Genomic DNA, 23,972 nt, shown 5'->3' with positions numbered 1-23,972 from the left:
GCGGCGCAGGAACAAGAATACGTAGCGTGGCGGCGTGCGGTGGAAAACTCCTTTACAAAGGATCGCGAAAATCATCATCCCAGGCGACACCATCTTGAGTCAACCGATGTACAAAATGGTGGTCCAAGTCGCGAGTCAACATCCTTAAACAGTGGTCTCAGAAATACAGCGTTGAACCAAAGCCATGGAAATGCACGTCAAGCTATCGGAAACGATCTACCGATATTTTCTGGAACCGTTACGGAATGGCCAATATTTTACGCGCACTTCAAGCGATCTTCCGCTGCATGTGGCTTTACTGAAGAGGAAAATTTGCTACGGTTACAAAGGGCGCTACGTGGACCTGCGCTGGAGGCTGTGGAAGACCTGCTGCTGCTCCCCAATAGCTTGGAGGAAACGTTAGGTGTGCTCGAGACCGAATTTGGAAGGCCGGAACTGATCGTTGACAGCATGATCGAAAAGGTGAGGAAAATGCCTGCTCCCAGAATTGAGAAGCTCGAGACGATGGCAGCGTTCGGGTCAGCAGTGCGGAAAATGTGTGCTGCCATTCGTGTTTCCGGTCTACGCGATTACCAGTGCAATGTGGCTTTGCTGAAGGAACTGTCGGCGAAGCTCCCACCGACGTCTCGCCTGGAATGGGGGCGGTACAAACTGCGGCTCCCCGAAGTTACACTGATGGAGTTCGGTAAGTGGATTGCAGAAGTAGGTGCAGGTGCCAAACTAGAGGTGAGTCTTACTACTGATTCCGACTATACTAACCGCGAAAGTACCAGCCGATCACAACCGCCGAGAAGGACACGCGCGTATATGAACCTTCATGAAACCTCACCCGGGAACGAAGTAGCAACGGAACGACTATGCTTAATGTGTCGTGGTTCTTGCAGAAGTCTTGGTGAATGCTTTCGCTTCCTAGATCTAACCCCTACTGATAGGCGAGCTTTCGTAAAGCGACAAGAGTTGTGCCGAAAATGTTTAAAATTTCATAAAAATGGCTGCTATGTTAAAAAGGAGTGTGGAAGAGAAGGGTGTGATGGAATGCACCATCCCCTATTACATGAAGCAGGTGAGGCCATACCAGCGACCGCATTAAATCAAGGGCATTGCTTTACGCATTGTGGTACGAGCGATGGTATACTCTTCCAGTATTTGCCGGTTATTCTTCATGGCCCAAATAAAACGATCCGTACTTTCGCGTTTATAGACAACGGATCATCATCAACGTTTATTGATCATTCGTTGATAGAGGAACTTGATATTGAAGGCACTCCCAGTCCCCTTTGTCTAAAATGGACGGGAAACACAACTAGGAATGAGACAAGATCGTTAAGAGTATCACTGCGTATCTCTGGCATACACGAAGGGGCAGTGACATATGATATACCGAAGGCTCACACTCTGTGCAATTTGTCCCTTCCCGTACAATCAGTGTCCGCCAAGCAGCTCATAGCGAATTATGGTCACCTTCGGGGCGTTCCCTTTAGCACGTACTATAACCAAGCGCCTCGTATACTCATCGGCACGGATAACAGTAAACTGGGAACGCCGTTAAGAACTAAAGAGGGAAGTAATGACGAGCCTATAGCATTAAAAACCAGACTTGGCTGGACGATTTATGGTCCTTGTTCGATCGCCTCTTTATCGAAGGGTGACAGCAAACACTGTTTTCACATATGTGATTGCGAAGAATCCGGCGACGATGCTCTGGCCAAGGCCGTAAAGAGACACTTTGCTATAGAGTCTCTGGGAATCGAAGGTCAGTCCCATAAGCTGATGTCCGCTGACGATACCAGGGCAATTCAAATATTATCAAAAGAGACTAAGCATGAGTCCGGGAGATATAGGACAGGGCTTCTTTGGAAATACGACAATGTTCGGTTGCCTTGTAATAAACAAATGGCTCTCCGTCGTTATGAGTGCCTGAAAAAGAAAATGCGAAAGGACACGGCATTAGCAGAAGCCATTACGGAAAAAATGAGAGACTATGAGAGAAAGGGATACATTCGACGCTTAGAAGAAAACGAGATAGCAGAACATGGGCCACGGGACTGGTACTTGCCAATATTTCCGGTCTTTAATGCAAACAAGCCGGGTAAACTCCGCATGGTGTTCGATGCAGCTGCAAAAGTACATGGCATCAGCCTTAACTCTTTTCTACTCTCAGGACCGGATCAGCTCTCAGGATTGGTTGGCGTCATGTATAAATTCCGAGAGTATCGTGTAGCTGTGGCAGGCGACATCCGTGAGATGTTTTTTCAAGTGAATATGAAAATTGAAGACCAGCGCAGCCAACTATTCTTCTGGGGCGAAGACGAAACGCAGCATGCAGAACCCTCCACGTATGCAGTAACAGTCATGACGTTCGGCGCAACGTGCTCACCAGGTACTGCTCATTATGTTAAAAATATTAATGCTGACAGGTTTAGCCAGCAGTTCCCGCGAGCTGCTGAGTGCATAAAGCACGAGCATTACGTGGACGACATGCTTGCCAGCGTAGAGACAAGTGAAGAAGCATCACAGCTGGCTAAGGATGTTCGGTATATCCATGCACAGGGAGGGTTCGAGATTAGGAACTGGGTTTCGAATTCGAAGGAAGTTTTAGAGCAGCTACGGTGGGGAGTTAACAACGAAGATAGTAAAGGCATGGATCTAGAGTCATCCTCTGCAGAAAAGGTTTTAGGCATGTGGTGGGAAACCACTAAGGACGCCTTTACATTCCGCCTCAACATTAAACATGATGGAAGCCTCTTGTCCGGTGCGAGAATCCCAACGAAACGCGAAGTATTGCGTACATTAATGCTAATATATGATCCTCTTGGCCTCATTGGAAACTTCTTAATGTTTATAAAGATTTTACTGCAGGAGATCTGGCGCTCAGGCTACAGCTGGGATCAACCGATCGATGCAGGTTGTGCGGAGAGATGGCGAAAATGGATCCACGTTTTACCAACAATTCAGTCCGTCATGGTTCCACGCTGCTATCGCCTGACAACGTCCGCCGCAACTCCAAACATACAATTGCATGTTTTCTGCGATGCCAGTGAATACGGGATGGCAGCTGTGGCATATTTCCGTTTCGAGGAGGACAACGTGATCGAGTGCGCCTTGATCGGATCGAAAACGCGCGTCGCTCCGCTGAAGTTCCTGTCGATTCCTCGGTTAGAGCTTCAAGCCGCTGTGATTGGCGCCCGACTAGCCACGAGCATTGCAGCTTCACATCGGCTAAAGATCGGGCAAAGGGTGTTCTGGACGGACTCGAGAAATGTGATAAGCTGGCTAAAATCAGACCATCGGAAGTACAACCCGTTTGTAGCTTTTCGGGTAAGCGAGCTTCTGGAAAAGACGGACGTCAACGAATGGAGATGGCTTTCCACCAAAGCAAACGTTGCAGACGAAGGAACGAAGTGGCAGAAAATTCCCGATATGAGTCCATCTAGTAGATGGTTTCGTGGACCCAGCTTCATATGGAAATCCGAGGATGAGTGGCCAGCAGAAAATCCCGTATCGACAGGCATATCGGAAGAACTACGGCGTTGTGTACTTCATCACGTTGTCACACAACCTACAATAACGTTTGCTAGATTTTCCAGGTGGACGAGACTCGTACGATCGATAGGGTATGTGGTACGATTCATCAACAACGCTCGACACCGGATATCTGGATTACCGCCTACACGGGGGCCGTTGTCGCAGGAAGAGCTAGCTGCATCTGAATGCTTCATAATCATGCATGTTCAACTAGAAGCGTTCCCAGACGAAATGAAGTCGCTCAACCAACGAACTGAACTAGAAGAAGGGCTACGGAGACCGCTGAAGAAAGATAGCTCCCTTTATAAATTGTCACCAGAACTGGACGAGCATGGTTTAATTAGGATGCGAGGGCGTTTGGATAAATGCTCACTAGCAGACGAAGCGTTACGCAGGCCTATTATCTTGCCAAGACGACATCACGTTACCGAACTAATCCTGCACGCATATCATGTGAAATACCGTCACTGTAACCACCGCACGGTCGTCAACGAGGTTCGCGCAAGATACTACATCCCGCGAGTGTTGGCGGAGTACAACAGGGTTAGGAATTCTTGTCAGCATTGCAAAAACTCCAAAGCTGCGCCGAATCCACCGATGATGGGAAGCATACCGAAATGTCGTACAGCGGTCGCACAACGGGCCTTTACGTATACGGGCCTGGATTATTTCGGACCAATGTACGTGGTAGTGGGACGTCGGACGGAAAAGCGATGGGGTGCTATCTTCACGTGCTTAACAACCCGTGCCATTCACCTAGAGGTAGCGCATTCGCTTAACACGTCCTCTTGCATCCTGGCGATACGTCGATTCGTGGCGAGACGTGGTTCACCAAGGGAAATCATCAGTGATCGTGGAACAAATTTCGTCGGAGCATCAAGGGAGCTGAAGGAGGATATATCGAAGGTAAACGTAGACGAACTAATACTTCAGTTCTCCAGTTCAACTTTTAGGTGGACGTTTAATCCTCCCGCTGCTCCTCACTTTGGCGGATGTTGGGAACGGCTTGTGCGATCCGTTAAACGAGTCTTGAACGAGTTCAACCTTCCACGGCTCCCATCGGATGAAGTGCTGCAATCTACGTTATCCGAAGTGGAGATGATTGTTAACTCAAGGCCGTTAACATACGTTCCCCTTAACGATGAGATGGATATGCCCATAACGCCGAACCACCTTCTTCTGGGCAGCTCTGACGGTACGAAGCCCCTCGCCCCTTTCGAAGATTCACCAGCTGCGGTATCATCAATGTGGAGGACGGCGCAACGTAACGCTGACGTCTTCTGGAAGAGATGGGTCGCAGACTATCTACCTACTCTAACGCGCCGCTCGAAGTGGTTTCAGCCAGTCCGGCCAATAAAGGAAGGGGACATCGTCCTTATCGTGGACGCCAACTTGCCACGCAACAGCTGGCCAAAGGGACGTGTGTTGGCAGTAAAAATTTCTGGGGACGGACAAGTACGACGAGCTACAGTACAAACCGCTAATGGAATTTTGGAGCGTCCGGCAGTTAAACTCGCGGTTTTGGATGTGAGAAGCGAAAACGATGAAAGGACTGTAATCTCAGCAAAGGATTGTGAGGGATAGGATAAAGAGGTACAGAAAGCATCGCGGGAACATGAGTGAAACGAGATTCTATCACTGATGGGGAGAATATTATAGTGTAATAATGCCCTAACGCTTTCTGCTGCATGGGCCAACATCGACTCGCAGGTCGACTCGCGCGATCGCGACACGAAGCCGAAGCGAAGACGGTTATAGTGCGAGGGGTATAAGTACAGGTGTGAAGTACGCCATCGCCCTTTTTCTATCGTTATTGGAATAAAAAAGACACGTTCTTTATAGCTTATTGTCACAACCAAATTTTATAAAACGTGTCATTTAATTTACTATAGACTACCGGTAAAAATAAGTTGCTTTCGCAACAATAGTTATATATATATAATATATATATAAATAAATATATATATATATATATATATATATATATATATATATATATATATATATATATATATATATATATATATATATATATATATATAAATATAGAGATATACATATATAAATATATACATATATGTATAGAAAAACTGTCGCTATATATATATATATATATATATATATATATATATATATATATATATATATATATATATATATATATATATATATATATAGAAAACCGTCTAGATAAATTTGACAATTTCTGAGGGAATAGGAAAGGAATTTTTATCAAATTTATGTTAAACATTAAAAAGAATTTTTTTCTACAAATTTTAGCTAACCATGTTTGCCGCATTTTTATTCGAAGTACCCCCCCCCCCTCCGCGTCGATGGCCGCCTGCACCCGCTTCCGGAACCGCGCGCCAGCCCGGACAACCATGTTCCTGGGGATGGCCGCAAACACGGCCTTTATTCTGGCCACCAGCTTCGCTTTGGTATTGCAGGACGCCCTGTTGATGTCCCGCTCAACTGTGCCCCACACAAAGTAATCCATAGGATTAAGGTCAGGGGAGCTGGGTGGCCAAACGTCGGTGCTGGTGTATCGGTCGAAATTGGCAGTGAGCCATTGGCGTGTTTTTAAGGCCGTATGGCATGGTGCAGAATCCTGCTGCCAAACGTACGGCCGCCCATTGGCCACCGTCTCAATCCACGGCTTCACCACGGTACGACGCGTACCTCAGGTCCTCATTTAACGCCACCTTGACGATGCTCGGGGCCACGCCAACGTCTCGCGCCAGGGCCCGGATGCCGACGCCGGCATCGGCCGTCGCCCGCTGCTGCAATCCGGCCAGGAACGCGTCGGTCCGCACACAATCCGACCGCCTGCTATGCTGTTTGCGAACAATAATACTATCCACGTCTTCACCACACTCCTCGAGCTGTACGCGTATTGTTTTTACGGTGTTCAGCGAACACATCGCCGCCTTCCGAATTTCGGCATTCGTATGGCCGGCACGAACCATCATAACACACGTTACGCGCTTGTGCAATTCGGACGGGTTCCACATATTTACGGAGCTTTTACACTTGTTCGCACAACTTTTAGCAATCGAATGACATATTAATCATTTCGATACGTCAACTCAACCCTGAGATATATACCCAAAGGCCAGGTGTCAAATTTATCCCGAACACCATGTATATATATATATATATATATATATATATATATATATATATATATATATATATATATATATATATATATATATATATATGTATATATTACATACCTACAAATATAAAGTACATAAAGTATTATGCAATAACATAATAATATATATAAAGATTAATGTTTTTCGCATAAATTTGTTACACTGCTGAAAACTTTATAGAAAAATATTGCAAAACATTATCACCATGTAAATAACGTTTATAACTCTTTAAAATAAAATCAATCAGTATTTTTAAACATTTTTATAAAGTAAATCCAATCCTGTCGTCCCTCCTGAATTTGAATGAAACGAATGAAATCCAATACCAACGCCAAAAAAATCAAAATTCAAAACTTTACCATCCTTGAATCGTAGATATAAACGTCTTTAAATGATTGACAGTTGTATCTCATGATTCTCATTCTCTCATGAGCGTCGAACGGATTTCGTCGTTCGAAGCCGGTACTCGCCCCGACTGTATTTCGCTAGCGTCACTCAAATCACTCAAAAAATACACTCATTTTGCCGGACGGGGCGGCCGTATCGGGGAGCTCGTTCGTCCAAGAACGTTCGTCGCTCATGAGTGGACAGAGTTGTACCACTAGATTGGGCAGAATAAAATCTAGACGGTTTTCTAATTTTCGATCATAGTCTCATATCATCTCGATCATTTCATAGGGCTATGAAATGAGTGAAAATGAGCGTCGCGGCTAACGTTCCCGGAAACGAACGAGCTCCCCGATACGGCCGATGGTATTGTGGAAAATCTGCACCTTACACAAATTGTTCTTATTCTCTTTTTGGTTTAACATCCTACGCGACATAACGGGCTATACAGGCTTTCGAGACTTTATAATTTGTCCTAGCACAGGTATATGACCATGTTAATCAAGTTGTTGACAAACATATGCATCACTCTTTACACAAATAGTTGCGTACGCAGCCAGTTACGTGTAACCACGACTTGATGATGTCGTGCAACCGACAGCATCCGATGTCTAAAAGGCTGTTAAGGCCTTCTGCATCGGTCCTGCCACCGAACATAGGGCACTGGAGCTCGACTCGAGGGCTCGACTCACGACAAGTTACTTTTACTTTTTTTTTATTGTATTACAACAGATTTGTCAAAATAGCGACCCGCGGCGATTTTTCTCGATTTTCAATCGATTTTTACGAACGTTCCCGAAACATTTGCAAGCTTCACTCATCAGGATCTAAAGGCAAGAACAAGGCAAACGAGACACAGAAAAGTTTTCTCACGGCTAAACATGTCCTCTTGACGCGTTATCTATGCGTCTCGCTCGGTATCACAGCGGCATACGGCAGGTAAGCAGTGCAAATGATGCTACCTGATACGCACACATGTTTTACACAACTATTCCCATATTACAATTGGTGAATTCCCTACAAACAAAGAGCGGGATATTTTACCATGGTGTGCGTAAAAACCTACAGTTAACACTCTGGATCCAGACTTCGTCGCTGTGTGGCTCGCTTTGGAATCACAGCTTTGTTCACTCTCCTTCTCTGTTTGTCAGCCTCCTGGGCGCTTGGTGTTATAATTTTGAAAAATGTTCAAGTTCAAGTATGTAAAAGCATCAATAAAGTGCTGAAAAAAAATATTTAAGTCTGTTTATGTTTTTGTTTAGCTTTGGATAACAAAAAAATGCGCAGCGAGTGTGAGCGATCGCTGAACGAAAGAAACGAACACAGCGCACCACGAAAGAAACAAACACAAGCACACGAAAGGATGCTCGCACTTGGTCGCTCGCGAGCATTGAGAGAGCGCACCGTGTAGTTTGTATGGAAGCAGGAACCACCCTCACACCTTTTTTAAGCCTAGGAAATTTTCCATCGGCTTAACCTAAGTTTTTACACAAACCATGTTAAAAAATATCCCGCTCTTTGTCCGTAGGGTTTAGATTTGCCCGTTATGCGAAAATCTTATTTCAAAAATTATTTCATTATAAGGGGCACTCGTTATAAAGGGGTTCCACTGAATACTGATGGAAGTGGATTCTGATACAGCTCTTTATTTACTAAAAAGTTAGGGTTTACATCGGTTTTGATCGCTCTCGTAAAAGAGTAAAAGAGTCCTTCCATGTAATGAGGGAAACAAATGTGGACGATAAGAAGATGTGGACGATACATATGAATGTGGATTGTAAAAAATAAAGTAGCGTGCTCACGACAAACACACAACGTCGTTAAATGTATAAATTGTATTACCGCAAATGATAACAGGAAACTAAAATACAGCATCTACCACAACTATATGGACAGGAGCTTTGAGCAAATTGCAGAAAATGCTTAAAAGATAGATAATAACAATGAATGTATGAGTTGTGCAGAATACAATTCCACATCTTCGTTTTTTCAGGCGTTCAGGCGGTCCCCGAGATACACAGTAACGCTTATACGCAGGATTCGGAAATACGCGGTTTTCTAAATTTTTCAATTGTAAAATGCCAAATAAATTCCCTTTTGATCGAATGTTAACAACCATTTACAACGGTATAATGGGTGACAAGACAGCCAACAAAGATTTTCCAGATTCGAGTTGGGATTTTACGCGTTCAAAACCTAGTGTTACCAAATCGAAAAGAGTTAATGTACGATATTGACAATCGTTTGACGTGTTCGAAAAATAGTGTTACGATGTTGAGCTAGCCTGAGAAACCCTGTACCTTACTGATGTATCAGTAAAAAAATACAATTGCCGATAATGAGCTTTAAGAATAACCGAAAATTCATTTGTTTTTATTTTTTAACTTTAACGATGCTGTTACCGATCTCAATTGTCAAAAAGGTTTAATTTCTGTATTTTTCATAATTCCGTTACCAATCTGTCATTCGTCCTGTTGTTCATATCATGCAAGGAATATACTGTTTCGTCGAAATATTATTTAACATAGTATTAATCCAGCATCTATTCCACATTTAGGAGCAAGATAATATGAGATAGCAGGATGAGATAACCAGGAAAAAATACATAACTGTTCATAATTTTTCATAATAGCTAGTGATGATTTTTGATGAAGCTCCGATGACTAGCGTATGTAAACAAGTACAGTAGAACGTCGATTATCCAGCTCGGTCAGCTCGGGACCATGCGGATGCCCGATTTCGATTTCCATGGATAATGGTCCAAGAAGTGTCAAACCCAAATAATCAAAACGGTCCAAAAAAGTCACTTCAAACCTACGTGGGTTAGTGGTGGTCGATTCAGTCGTTAACCCACCAAATTTTAGAACAATTGGAGCTATCGGATCCGATCTTATGTATTGACCTTTCCCACGCTTGTCCCACCTTTTCCACATGTTGACTAGGAAAAGATGGATCAAGTGCGGACTAAGGTCAATAGGCTGAATAAGATTTTAACCTCTAGATTGCTTTAATTCATCCACTTAGATCACTGCACATCTTCGACAATATTATAAATATATGAAGTGTGCACTGACCAGCGATATGCAAGAGTCCCTTTGCACGTCCGGACCATAATTGTCCACTGTGCACTCATCCCGAACACCGTGCACGTATGACAGCTGGATAAACGCCTTATACTCTGACCGCTGGAGCAGCCGTGGCGCTAGTTGAACTGTCATAAAATAAAGCTCTCTTCTTGGCGCGATATTGAACTGAACAGACGTAAGCCACTGACTTCTGCGTTATAATTATTCGTGTGCTCTTCCAAATTTATTATAAAATATATTAAAACGGCTAATTAACCTTCCGCCACCTGTAAAACGCTTGGTCGTTACAAATCGAAAAGGGCTCTTAGATGTAAATCTACCTGTAAAGAACATTTGGTTGCTTGTCAAATCGTTCTACAATACGGGACCTCGTTCCTACACAGTCCTTGGTTAAGACCGATTTGGTTATTTGGGCCTCGTTTAGTATTTTACTGTCGAACTCGGACTCCGTCTCAAAAAAATCTACTGTACGTAAGACACGATAATTTTTCAGTCAAGATTCACATTTTTCACCAATTTCTTTGATTTATTGAGCTTTATAACTGTAGGATACGTATGTCAAAGGATAGAAATTGTAAACAATAACAAGTATAAGAAGGAAGAACTGTCAGTTGTCGGCAGGGGAGAAGACTGCGAGAGACCAGAGCAACCGGCAGTTGGCTGGTAGACACCGAAGGGAACGGACTAAATAAATAGAGGAACTCTACATTTGGCGCAGCCGGTACGAAAAAAAGAGAAAGGAGAAACAGAAGTGCTAGACGCGGTAAGGTGGAAAAGTTGTTAAGACTACGATAAAGTCGTATAGCATCCTAGTTCAATTTTACAAGATATAAGTGATAAGCGAACTTGTGAGTAGTGATTGTAGTACTAGTGTACTTGATACTTAGTGTCCATAACTGATCGACTGTACAAATGGTAAAGGATTGGAATAAAAAGGAGAAGGGGGGTAAGAGGAAAGAAAGTTTGCGGCAAAACCACGTTGATGTAGTTTCAGTCAAGAAATGACGATTGTGCTAAGTGAAAATAGCGAGTCCGGTAAATGACCGAAGCGCACACCACCAGATTTTGTTGCGAGTCCGAAAAAAAGAGATCTCGAAGCGCACTGTGAAGAATAAAGTAGAGACAGAAAACGTGGTTCACGAGACAATAGCGAGTCCGATAAATGACCCAAGCGCACACCACCAGATTTTGCGGGGAGCGTGGAAAAGACCTCTAAGCACACAGAGTAGTATAGGGCAATACCGAAATAGTGTGGGTGAAAGCAACGGTAAAGGACGGAAAGGATATGAGTTAAAAGGTGGCCAGAAGTGTGTGTCGAAAGAGTAAAGCAAATTAATTTATTATCTTGGCGGAAATAGAAAACGGGGGGCGATAGAGAGAAACAAATTTAAAAAGGGTTTTTTTTTATTTGAATAATGGTAAAGAATGAAGTAAGTTGAGTTATAATTATAATCTTTGTATTTTCTACAGATGGAACAGCATTTTCAAGTGGAACCATTTAATGATGCCGTAGACAGCTCGGCACTGCGGCGATAGTGGGAAGAATGGCATAGGTCGTGTGAAATTGTTTTAGAATTGAAACAGTTTGAATCACAACATGAGAAGCTGTTGTTAATGTTGGCCCGTGGGGGCAGAGGATTAAAGCGTATCTTCTACAATTTGGTACCGGTATTAGGAGAGGTATATCCGGATCCCCCTAAGCCACCGATGGCACCTCAAGAAATTCCCGAGTGTGATAATGCAGTTAAACGCCTTGACGCGTTCTTCATTGGGAAGCGAAACGAAAGGGTTGAACTCGAAGTATTCCGATCAGTTACGCAAAATTTGACGAACCCTTCAATCGCTACATGTTACGTCTGCGAACACAAGCTGCTAGTTGCGATTTTGGGGACCGCATAGAAAAAGAGATTCTCCAGCAAATCACGGTTGGAGCAAGTGATGAGAGAGTTAGAGACAAGGGTCTGGAAGGAGCGATGGATTTGACCAGTCTAATCAATTACGCGGTCAATCGGGAAGTGCTGGTAAAACAAAAGGAAAAAACACATCCCTTTAAGGGAGAGAACAATGTGCTAGCTGTCAATTATACGACGGAAAAGAAAGCAGCATCTTCGGGAAGCGATTATCGGGGACGAAACTGGAGAACAGTTAGCAGATCGTCTTTGGATTGTAATCGATGTGGCTCATGGAGACATCAAAAGAAAGATTGTTCTCGATCTTCAAACGATCACATCTAAAGAAATTCTCGATGCAACAGATGTGGACAATTGGAGCATTTTGCAAGGAAAAGCACTGGTGGACAAAACAGGCGAGCAATTCAACCAACAGATCGGTATCGGTGGCAGAAACCTGAAGGGACCAACGCATTGCGAAATGAGGTTTCTGAGGCAAGAACAGGACACGCGGGATATCGATAAGAATACGAAGAAAAGGTAAAGTAACAACCTTTAATGATTAAGGGAGCTGGTGGATACCTTTCTATTGATTGGGGTATGTTGAATTCTTGTTTTCCTGTTAGTTGGTATATTTTTGGTTTATATTACTTAGCATGAAGAGAAAACGGAAATAATTGTAGGAAATTATTGAAATTATGATGTTCGTGAATTGAGGAGTAGCAGTCGTAAAAAAATATATTAATAATAATAATAAAAAAATAAATAATTAAATGAGGAAGCTGAATATTCAACCATGCTAAAACTAATGACATTATAATACCTTATATTTTAGCCACATAACACCGATGATGGAATGATCGAGGGATACATTGACCAAGTACCGATTGTGTTTCTGATCGATTCGGGCGCCATGATCAATACAGTGACCAAGGAAGTATGGCAGAAGCTAATTAAAAATAAGGCCAGACTTGTTAACGTGAAAATTAAATGTAATCGTCAGGTTAATGCGTATGCATCCAATATACCATTAAAGGTGTTAGCTGTTTTTGAGGCCTGGGTAAAAATTAACGAATCGAAACCCAGGGCATACACAGGATTCTTTGTGATAGAGGGAGCGATGTTTACTTTGCAAAAAGACAGCAGAAGAGTAAAGAATATTGAAGGTTGGATTAGAAGTTAATACCTTAGGACCAGTGCTGCAAAATGTCACTGTCTATGTCATAAAAAAATCTTACTGAAACAAAATCCATATCAGCGTCACGTACTCAATTGTGATAATCAGAGGTGATACTCAGAACGGATGATGTGACTAATATATCCTCATGACATGTTTGCGACCATCGCTTGGTCAGTCACTATGTCATGACTTTTTTTTCTGTGATCAGTTTTGCAAAATGTCACTGACATTGTCATGACAAATTCCGGCTGAAACAAAATAATCTCAGCGTCACGAGCTCTACTTTAATGATCAGAGGCGAGACTCAAACAGTTGGTGCGACCATCAAATGCTTGGTGACATTGTGTGCAACCAACTCTTGGTCAGTCACTTGGTCGCGACATTTTCAGTCGGTGATCTTCGCGATGGTCATGGGAGATATGCGATGGGTGCGAGTGGTTCCAAGAAACAAAATGAGCATATTTTCTCGCTCTGTTTGACCCGACAGATAATCAAAACAGATAGAGGGAGAAAGCATGCTCATTTTGTTGCTAGAGCCCACGCGCAAAGAATATTCCAAGAATGTCGCGATTATCGCCGACAACAATGTCGTGACCAAGTGAGTGATCAAAAGTTGGGTGCTAAACTAAATGTCACCAAGCATGTGATTTATCCACCAACTGTTTGAGTATAGTCACTGATCATCTCAGTTGTGTACGTGATCTGATTTGAGCTTCGTTTCAGTCATGAGTGTTGATGACTGAAACAGTGGCATTTGGCAGCTCTGTTCATAGCCAGAAAAAAATCATGATTATGCTTGCGCCGTCATTAAGCTAAGCTTGTCAGTCAGAGTATCGCGTTAGACTCAAGTATTCACATGTCGTGTTCTGCATGTCATGACGCACTTTTATTGACTATCAGCAATGAGCATCAAGCTACCACGGATATGTTCATTGTTTTTGTTGGTGAAATACTCGTGATACTCATGACATTTTGCAGCACTGCTTAGGACAAAGCAAACCCCCGTTTCCAAAATTTCCAGGCATTCAGTTACAGTTATCGATAGATCAGATTGTTATACCTAAGAAGCTAGCTTACCTCAGGATACCCATTGCGATGGAAGAGAAAGTTAATTAAAAGCCATAAGAAATGTTGGATGCAGACATAATCGAAGCAGTTATTGGACCTGCGAAATGGATATCACCAATGGTGGTAGTCCCCAAGGGTAAAGATGACATCCGTCTTTGTATTGACATGCGATAACCAAATAAGGCATTCCAACGGGAACACTACCCTCTCCCGATCATCGATACACTCCTTAACAAACTAAAAGGTGCCAAAATATTTTCCAAGCTTGACATCACGTCAGCCTACTACCATGTGGAGTTACACCCAGATTCTCGTGAAATTACAAATATTTCAGAGAATAATGACGGAGATGCTAACTGAGATAGAAGGAGTAATTATCTATCTAGATGATATTGTTGTATGGGGAGCATCCATTCTCAAACATAACACACGTTTGAAACAGGTGTTGGATAAACTAAAGCAAAATAATGCACTGCTCAACAAAGAAAAATGCATGTTTCAGGTTGAAGAGCTAGAAATATTAGGATTCAAAATCAATTCAAAGGGTATAAGCCCAACAGAGGATAAAATTGAGGCGATAAAAAATTTCAGGCTTCCAGAAACAAAAGAAGAAGCTAGTAGCTTTTTGGGCCTAGTTAACTTTGTGGATCAATTTATCCCACATCTCTTCTCGCGGACAGAGCCCCTAAGAAGCTTCATTAGAGGCGAAACTTAAGTGTTTGGAGAAGAACAACATAAGGCGTTTGATGATCTACGCAATGAGTTAGCAAACACAGTGCACAGTTTGGATTTTTTCGATCCTAAAGACGCCACTGATTTGTATGTGGACGCGTCAGGATTGGGCCTGGGGGCAATACTGACGCAGAGAAATAGCAATGAGGATCCCAGGATTATCAGTTTCGCATCAAAGGGCCTCACAGATACCGAGAAAATTTACCCGCAAACGCAGAGAGAAGCGTTAGCTGTGGTCTGGGCTGTAGAGAAATTTTGCACATACCTATTCGGAATACAGTTTACAGTGTACACGGATCATAAAACATTGGATACGTATTGGGGGGAAAGCCCTAAGAAGGAAAATGGGCCTGTACTCGGGCCGAGGGATGGGCACTACGGTTACAACCGTATGATTTTACAGTTGTACATGTTCCAGGCCATAACAATATTTCGGGCATCTTGTCGAGGTTGTGTCCTCCCCCTAATATACCCTTTGATGAAGATACAGAGCACTATGTATGTTCTATTGGCACAGGACCATTGTCCATAACGTTAGAAGAAATCAAAGACGAAACCTCTTCGAAATACTACAATGAAAGGGCTTAAAAAAGCTATTGAAACACACATGGCCACCACAGTTGTTTGCCTTTCAGGGCTTTGAAAAGGAACTAGGAGCGATAAATGGAGTGGCAGTCCGAAATGACCGCATCGTGCTTCCAAAAAAATTGCGACCTAGGGCACTGGATATCGCCCATAGGGGTTATCCAGGAGTAGCAACAATGAAGAGAATTATCAGAGAGAAAATGTAGTGGCCGTTCATGGATCGGAATGTTGAAAGTAGGGTACAGGAACGTGAAGGATGCGCGTTAGTAGGTCAACAATGGCCACCGGAACCAATGATAAGGAAAGAAATGCCAGAAAGAGCTTGGCAAGATCTAGCAATAGACTTTTTCACTGCAAAGGGGTGTGCCACATTTTTAATTACAGTTGACTATTACAGTCGGTTCCTCACGGTTACGGAAATGCATGCTACGACTGCCATAAAAACAATTGAAGCACTGGATGGTATATTTCATTGCCATACTTATCCTGAGACAATTCGATCTGATAATGGGCCACCTTTTAGCGGCGAAGAATTCTTAAGTTACTGTGGAAGTAAGAATATTCGACTCATACATACTATTCCATACTGGCCGCAGATGAATGGGTTGGTTGAGCGACAGAATAGAGGTATCCTCCGGACGCTAAGAATTGCCAAAGCAACGAAAAACTATTGGAGGAAAGCTATTCAGGAATACGTGTATGTTTATAATATAACGCCCCATTCGGTTACAGGAAAACCAATGGAACTCCTAACGAGTAGACCTGTAAAAAAAATACTACCCTCATTAAAAACGGACCCTTACTGGAATAGGGACGAAGAAGTTCGGGATAAAGATAGGATGAAAAAGTTGCATGGGAAGTTGTATGCTGATAAAAAACGACATGCGAGAGCAGCTGAAATCAGTGTTGGAGACACAGTATTTATAAGGAACTATGAAATAGGGAAACTGGAGCCAACCTTTTGATCATAGCGTTTTACTGTAACACAAAGAAACGGCACAGAAGTAGTTGTCGTTAATGAGCAAGGAAAGAATTATCGTAGGCCAGTAGCACACGTAAAAAATGTCCTATAGCTAGAGAAATACGAGATGCCCCACAGGGTGAAGGTACAACTATGGACGCTCCCTTAATAGATAATTTATTTAAGGAAAAGATAGGACATAAGCAAAATCGAGATGAGACCCCAATAAGTAAAAGGCCAAGAAGATGCATCAACATGCCATCGAGGTACAAGGATTGAGTTTTTTTTATATATGCGCTGTTAAACGGAAAGTATTGTGTTTCGTAAACCTAAGTTCTCGAGATATTGAATTCATCTAGTTATTGTTATAAAGTTATTCATAGTTTTGGACTGGGTAAGAGATGTAGGATACGTATGTCAAAGGATAGAAATTATAAACAATAACAAGTATCAGTAGGAAGAACTGTCAGTTGTCGGCAGGGGAGAAGACCAAAGTGGGTAGAAAGGAGGTGTCGTCATGTAGAACAATTGGGCATCGAGGCTTTAGAAAAAAGCACAAAACCAGGATCGACGGCAGTTGTCAAATGCGACGAATGTTGCTGGTATTAAGATAAAATATATGAATTGTTTTCGTTTAATACACATTTTTTTAGCATTAAAAATTCGTATTTTGCATCCACACTCCATAAATCGACATTTTACACGTTATAATATAGCTGCTAAATAACAAGGCACCCGGAACCGACGGAATTGCAGCCGAACTGGTCAAGAATGGAGGTGCACGACTAGAAAACGAGATTCATCAAATTGTTACTGAGGTGTGGGATAGCGAATCGATGCCTTGTGATTGGAATCTCGGCATCATCTACCCCATATACAAGAAGGGAGACAGGTTGGACTGCAACAACTACAGGGGTATTACGGTGTTGAATACCGCCTATAAAATATTCTCCCTGATCCTTCAGGATCGCCTTGTCCCGCACGTCGAAGAGATAGTCGGAAACTATCAAAGAGGATTCCGAAACGGAAAATCAACCACTGATCAGATCTTCACCATGCGGCAGATCTTGGAGAAGATGGCTGAATACAGACACGACACATACCATCTCTTCATTGACTTCAAAGCCGCATATGATAGCATAGCCAGGGTAAAACTGTATGACGCTATGAGCTCTTTTGGAATCCCGGCCAAACTGATAAGGCTAGTTAGAATGACTGACCAACATCACATGCCAGGTGAGGGTGGATGGAAAACTCTCAGGACCTTTTGCTACCACCAAGGGTCTGCGCCAGGGGGACGGGCTTGCTTGTCTCTTATTCAACCTGGCGCTAGAGAGGGCCATCCGTGACTCGAGGGTGGAGACTACGGGAACCATCTTCTATAAGTCAACCCAGATCCTGGCATACGCTGATGATATAGACATCATTGGTCTGCGGCTCTCCTATGTAGCAGAAGCCTACCAAGGGATCGAGCAGGCGGCAGAGAGCCTCGGATTGCAGATAAACGAGGCAAAGACCAAACTGATGGTGGCAACATCAGCGGGCCCACCAACAAATAATCAGAATCTACGTAGGCGTGACGTGCAGATAGGTGAACGCACTTTTGAAGTTGTCCCACAATTCACCTATCTTGGGTCAAAGGTCAGCAACGACAACAGCATGGAAGCTGAGTTGCGCGCAAGGATGCTGGCTGCCAACCGGTCATTCTACAGCCTGAAAAATCAGTTCACCTCAAAGAACCTGTCGCGACGGACGAAGCTGGGACTATATAGTACCTATATAGTACCAGTACTCACATAAGCCTCTGAGACATGGACACTGTCCAAATCTGACGAAACCCTCTTAGCCGCGTTCGAGAGGAAGATGCTCAGAAGGATACTTGGCCCCGTATGTGTGGAAGGACAATGGAGGAGCCGCTATAATGACGAGCTATACGAGATGTACGGCGACCTCACTGTCGTACAGCGTATCAAGCTCGCCAGGCTCCGGTGGGCTGGCCATGTTATACGCATGGAAACGGACGACCCAGTCCGTAAAGTCTTTTTAGGCCGTCCACAAGGACAGAGGAGGCGTGGTAGGCCCAAATTGAGGTGGCAAGATGGCGTGGAGGCGTCCGCCATTAAGGCCGGGATAACGGACTGGCAGACGAAGGCGCGAGACCGTGAGCGGTTTCGGACACTCCTGAGGCAGGCCAAGACCGCAAAGCGGTTGTAGTGCCGGATAAGTAAGTAAGTAAGTAAGTAATATAGCTGCTGCCTGTAAACAAATATCGACGGCTGTTGTCAAACTGAATCTCAAAATGGCAACATGCCAAACGCTAAAAAGACACCTCCTCTATATTCCAACTTGGAGAAGACTGCGAGAGACCAGAGCAACCGACAGTTGTCTAGTAGACACCGAAGCAAACGGACTACATAAATAGAGGAACTCTACAATAACAATCAATCAAAAATTGTTAATCACTCACATTGTTTTTATCTAACACGAACAGTAAATTCAAATACAGGCGGTCCCCGAGATACAAGATAGCTATTACACTGCTTCTAGACGACCCAAAAAATCTTCCGCGACACTTTTTTAGCACGAAAGTATGGCTAGCTTCGATCGTTTCGTCTCGAATCGCGAGCCTGGCCCTTTTGTGAAAAACTCACAAACCCGCGACGAACACGGTTCCCCTTGATTTTGTTCTAAAACTGAGAAGATTTTTTAGAACTAAGAGCTCCCAAAAAATTGTCGCGGTCAAGCTGGAATGTATAATGAGGTGTAGTTATAGCGCTTTTGGCGATCCCCCCCCCCCCCCCCCCCCTGGGCACCGATTTTAACAGATGGTTTTCCGCTTGTTTGTGTATTGATATATTGTTTACGTTTTGCATGGTCAATATTTGGTGGAGATCAATTTGGGTGAATATTTTAGTTTATTAGAACACAGCCCGTGATTTAAAATGGAAATTTTCCTTCGAGAACAAGACGCGTTCGCCAAACTCGGAAAACTAACTGTCAGTTTTCTTCGTCGATTCGTCGACCAACAAAAGTTGGTCGTTCCCAAGTAACCAAATCGGCCTTAACCCACTGTAAAAGCCACTTCAAATCCACGTGGGTCAGTGGTGGTCGATTCAGTCGTTAACCCACCAAATTTTAGAACAATCAGAGCTGTCAGTTCTAATAAGATATATAGACCTTGCCCACGCTTGGCCCACCTTTTCCAAACATGTTGGCGAGAAAAAGATGGATCAAATGCGGGTTAAGGTCAATATGCTGAACATGATTTTAACACATCGATTACTTTAACTCATTCACTTACATCACAGCATAACTTCGGCAATATTATTAATAAATAAACTGTGCACTGACCAGCGAAATGAATGAGTCCATTCGCTAGTAAATAAACACACGCATCCACATCTTACACAAATATGTTTTATAACAAACACAAGTTTTATAGCTTCCTTTGCACAATTAAACACATTTTTGGGTGATACATGTTGAGTAAATGAATTAACCGTGCATAAATAATGTACTTCTACAACATAGAAGTGGCTGCTTCTGTGGCCTTGTGGTTTATCCCACCAAACTGACAATTTTTTAGCTTTTTTATGCAAATAGATTTTTAGTACAAGAAATTGATGGCGTTTTCGGTATCTTGGTTATTTAGGGGGTCTTTCATGCGGACATAAATTGTTTTATTTATTATTTATTTGTAGCTGAAATGCCGTTCATTTGATGCTAAAATCATTTTTTCATGTTGAAAATTGATTGTTTTGCCGCCTGTACTGTAAGTGGCCATATTCTAAAGGAATAGTGTTTTTATTGCACGGTTCAAGCTGCAAAAGGGTATGATTTTCAGTTAAGTTACCTGGTTCCACTTCCGTTTTGCCTCGGAGGGTGGGAACAGAACTGTAACAAAATGTTGCCCCCGTTTTGCATGGAAAAAGTTGTTCTGTGTAGAGAACGTGTCACAAGTGCATCAGTTCCCTATCAGTCCCTACTCAGCGACTGGCCTTGAAGCCTTGTGTGTTATTAGGGACTCTGAATCTGCAAACCGTTTATGAATTTATAGATCTTCGATGTGTAGCAACATTTTTCTTCTACCTATTCATATAGCTTTCAGCACGAAAAAAATGATACGATTGCAATAATACGATGCAGCAGCAAGAATATGAAAATCAATGCCCGAGGATAAGTAAAGATTTAATACTGCGCGATAATCACGGTTTGTTAGGCTTCTATTCAGAACCCATCATTATATCAGGATTAAAACCTCTTGTAAAAATGGCAATTATCAATAGTATCTTTACCCAGAAGAGAAGGAAATATCATGATCCGAACAATTTTCCAAATTATTCTTTAAAAAATAACTATGATTAATTCCAAACAGCTGAGATATTGTTTTTCTTCCACTCACGAGCCAGACAAATACCCTTTTAACAAAGGGCAGCATAACAACAAATAACGGCAAATCTGAAAATCATTTCTATTGCACCAGTACGTATTCCGTGAAACACTGTAAGCATTCTAAGCATTCAGTTGAAATATTTTAATAAATTTTCAAGTCATTCACTAACACATTACCAAACAATAACACACACTCTATTGCGCATCTCGAAATGGATGACTTTATTTATTTATAACATAAGGGTCACATTTTCATCAATTTCAGATTTTGAAGGACATACCTGTCAGTAGGTTTCAGATGGCTCGTAGTTTGTGATTTTACTTTACATAATCCAATGAATTAACTGCTCCAAATGCTGGTTGCTATGTTCCTATGGATATGTTTTTTGTTGTTGAATGCTCAATTAAGTCCTCAACAAAGCACACACATACACTCTGCCAAGCTCATTCAATCAGATGTGTATCATGAACACATGAATTGTCTGTAGCAATATTTAATATGTCTTTGTTTCCAAATTCACACCACTTCAACTTACACCAACGACAATAGAAAGTGCATTCAATAAAACGGTGTATAATGGAACTATTTAGCAAAACCGTCTTCATGAATAGATATAAAGAACCACTTTCTATTAAGCACCCTTTATGAGCTAAATCATCATGTACACATGCGAACTCTTTGTTCCTGTGACAACGAACTTTCCAGGTGTACCAATAAACGTAGCGAACTTGGTAGGTTACCAAAGTGGGTATAAAGGAGGTGTCGTCATGAAGAACACTTAAGGGCTCGCTACACGACCAGAAGACTCGATGCGAAAATTTAAAAAATCTGAAATCTCTACGTCAAAAAGTTTTCGGGTCGTGTAGCCGCATTTTGTGTACCACCTTGCACACAAAACCACTGTCATGTGAAGCAAGTGAAAACCTGATAATTAATTTCAACAAAGAACAATAGAAGCTTTTTTAATGTGTAAATAATGCTTGATTGCCGGGTTATTCGCGTGACAATACAATTGTTTGCCCGGCGCTCTAGCACCAATCAAACACGACATCGAACATGAAAAATGTATGGGATTTGACATATTTGTCTTGTTTGTTTGTTTGTGTCTGGCAGTGCACCTCCATATGATTATATGGGTTTGTTCGACTCGGATGTCGTGTTCGATTGGTGCCAGAGCACAGCCTTACCCGGCGCTCTAGCACCAATCGAACACGACATCGAACATGAAAAATGTATGGGATTTGACATATTTGTCTTGTTTGTTTGTTTGTGTCTGGCAGTGCACCTCCATATGATTATATGGGTTTGTTCAACTCGGATGTTGTGTTCGATTGGTGCCAGAGCGCAGCATTAGGCAGCGCTCTGGGACCAATCGAACGAGACAAACAAACACGCTTCTGTTCGATAGTTGCTGTGTCAGCTGTTCGATAACTAAAGGCCTTATTAAACTATAGAGTTTTAAAATGACAACGTGAAGTTGTTCAGAGCAAAATGACATTTCTCGACTTAACATAACTGTTTCGTGGGATGTGTTATAAAAATCGGGGAAGGCTAGTGAGGGGTAATGAAATTTGTTTGCAGAGATTGACAGATGTCTCCCACAATGTCGACCAGCATAAGCGCGGTGGCAACGCTTTTTCGCATGCGATTTTATCGGACAGCCTGTCAAATTTTCATATGGGATTTGACAGATAACGTCGGACGATGATTTCGTCGTCCAACGTTATCTGTCAAATCCCATATAAATATCGTCCAATACAATCGCATCCGATCAGCGTTGCCACTGCCCTAAGCGATAAAAATCAACCTTCTAAATACATACACCTTGTATTAGACGAAGGAAAATTCCTTCATTTCTCGATGGGCATTTATTTGTCAAACTAAGACTTTGGCACAAAAAAAACCTTTCGCACGTGTAACCGTATTAATTTAAGATGCGCAATCTAAGATTGCGCATATATTTATCTGTCAAACGGATCGGTTTGATATATTTAATTGTCAAACAAAATTTATATATCTCGGACATATAATCTTGAAAATTTATGCGCAATCATGGCGCAATTTGAAATTGTATGGAAATGACGTTTATACCTCAGGGTTGGCTACGCGAATTGACATATATTTTGATAAAACGAATATATGCGCAATCTGAGATTGCGCATCGTGTATATATACGGTAATACGGACATCACACTAAGCGTAAACGTCGGCGTAAACTAAATTTCAGCCAAACAACCAAGGTGAAATTCATAATGAGGTGTAGTTATAGCGCTTTTGGCGATCCCCCCCCCCCCTGGGCACCGTTTTAACAGATGGTTTTCCGCTTGTTTGTGTATTGATATATTGTTTACGTTTTGCATGGTCAATATTTGGTGGAGATCAATTTGGGTGAATATTTTAGTTTATTAGAACACAGCCCGTGATTTAAAATGGAAATTTTCCTTCGAGAACTTGAAGCGTTCGCCAAACGCGGAAAATTAACTGTCAGTTTTCTTCGTCGATTCTTCTTCCACCTGGCTGTCAAAACGGGCTTATAACTTGACCTGATATCTTTACGGTCCTTGGCTAAGAGCGTTTCTACATCCACCGAGACTGCAGCTGAGAGATGGCTGTGAGAGAATTGACAACCGGTTTCTCACGCTGGTGTGTGTAGTAGCTCTGAAAAGCGCCAAGATGAGACTTTTAAAATGATGTTGAAAAAATCCATTTTAATCGCTAAAATGAAGTCAAAAAAGTTTATTTTAATTTTAAATAATATTTCTACGATTATTAGACGACGGCAAAAACTATAATTGATCGATCGATATAAACTGCCAATTCAATTTTTTCTCAGCTCCATCGTTCTTTGCATGCCGAGGAAAATTCTCTCACCGAAAATGCTATCAGTCGCTGTCAAAGCATGCTGTCAGTTATTTTCTCAGCTGCATTCTCGGTGTATGTAGAAACGCTCTAAGGCACTGGTCTAAGGGCGGTGGCAACGCTAATCGAATGCGATTTTATCGGACGAG

General features: G+C 42.4%; 1 protein-coding gene across 1 annotated transcript in view; it reads right to left on the bottom strand.

The window, feature by feature from the left end:
- LOC121595883 (breast carcinoma-amplified sequence 3 homolog) overlaps nt 1-21,659 on the bottom strand; it is a 111,252-nt gene extending 89,593 nt beyond the window's left edge. The window contains exon 1 of the mRNA XM_041920455.1: nt 21,245-21,659. The gene's annotated coding sequence lies outside the window, so the exon portion shown is untranslated. The remainder of the gene's footprint in view (nt 1-21,244) is intronic.
- Between the last annotated feature and the right edge of the window lie 2,313 nt (nt 21,660-23,972).

Source organism: Anopheles merus, chromosome X, assembly GCF_017562075.2.
Source record: "Anopheles merus strain MAF chromosome X, AmerM5.1, whole genome shotgun sequence".
NCBI classification, from domain to species: domain Eukaryota; kingdom Metazoa; phylum Arthropoda; class Insecta; order Diptera; family Culicidae; genus Anopheles; species Anopheles merus.
This window is presented reverse-complemented; position numbering and strand designations above follow the sequence as displayed.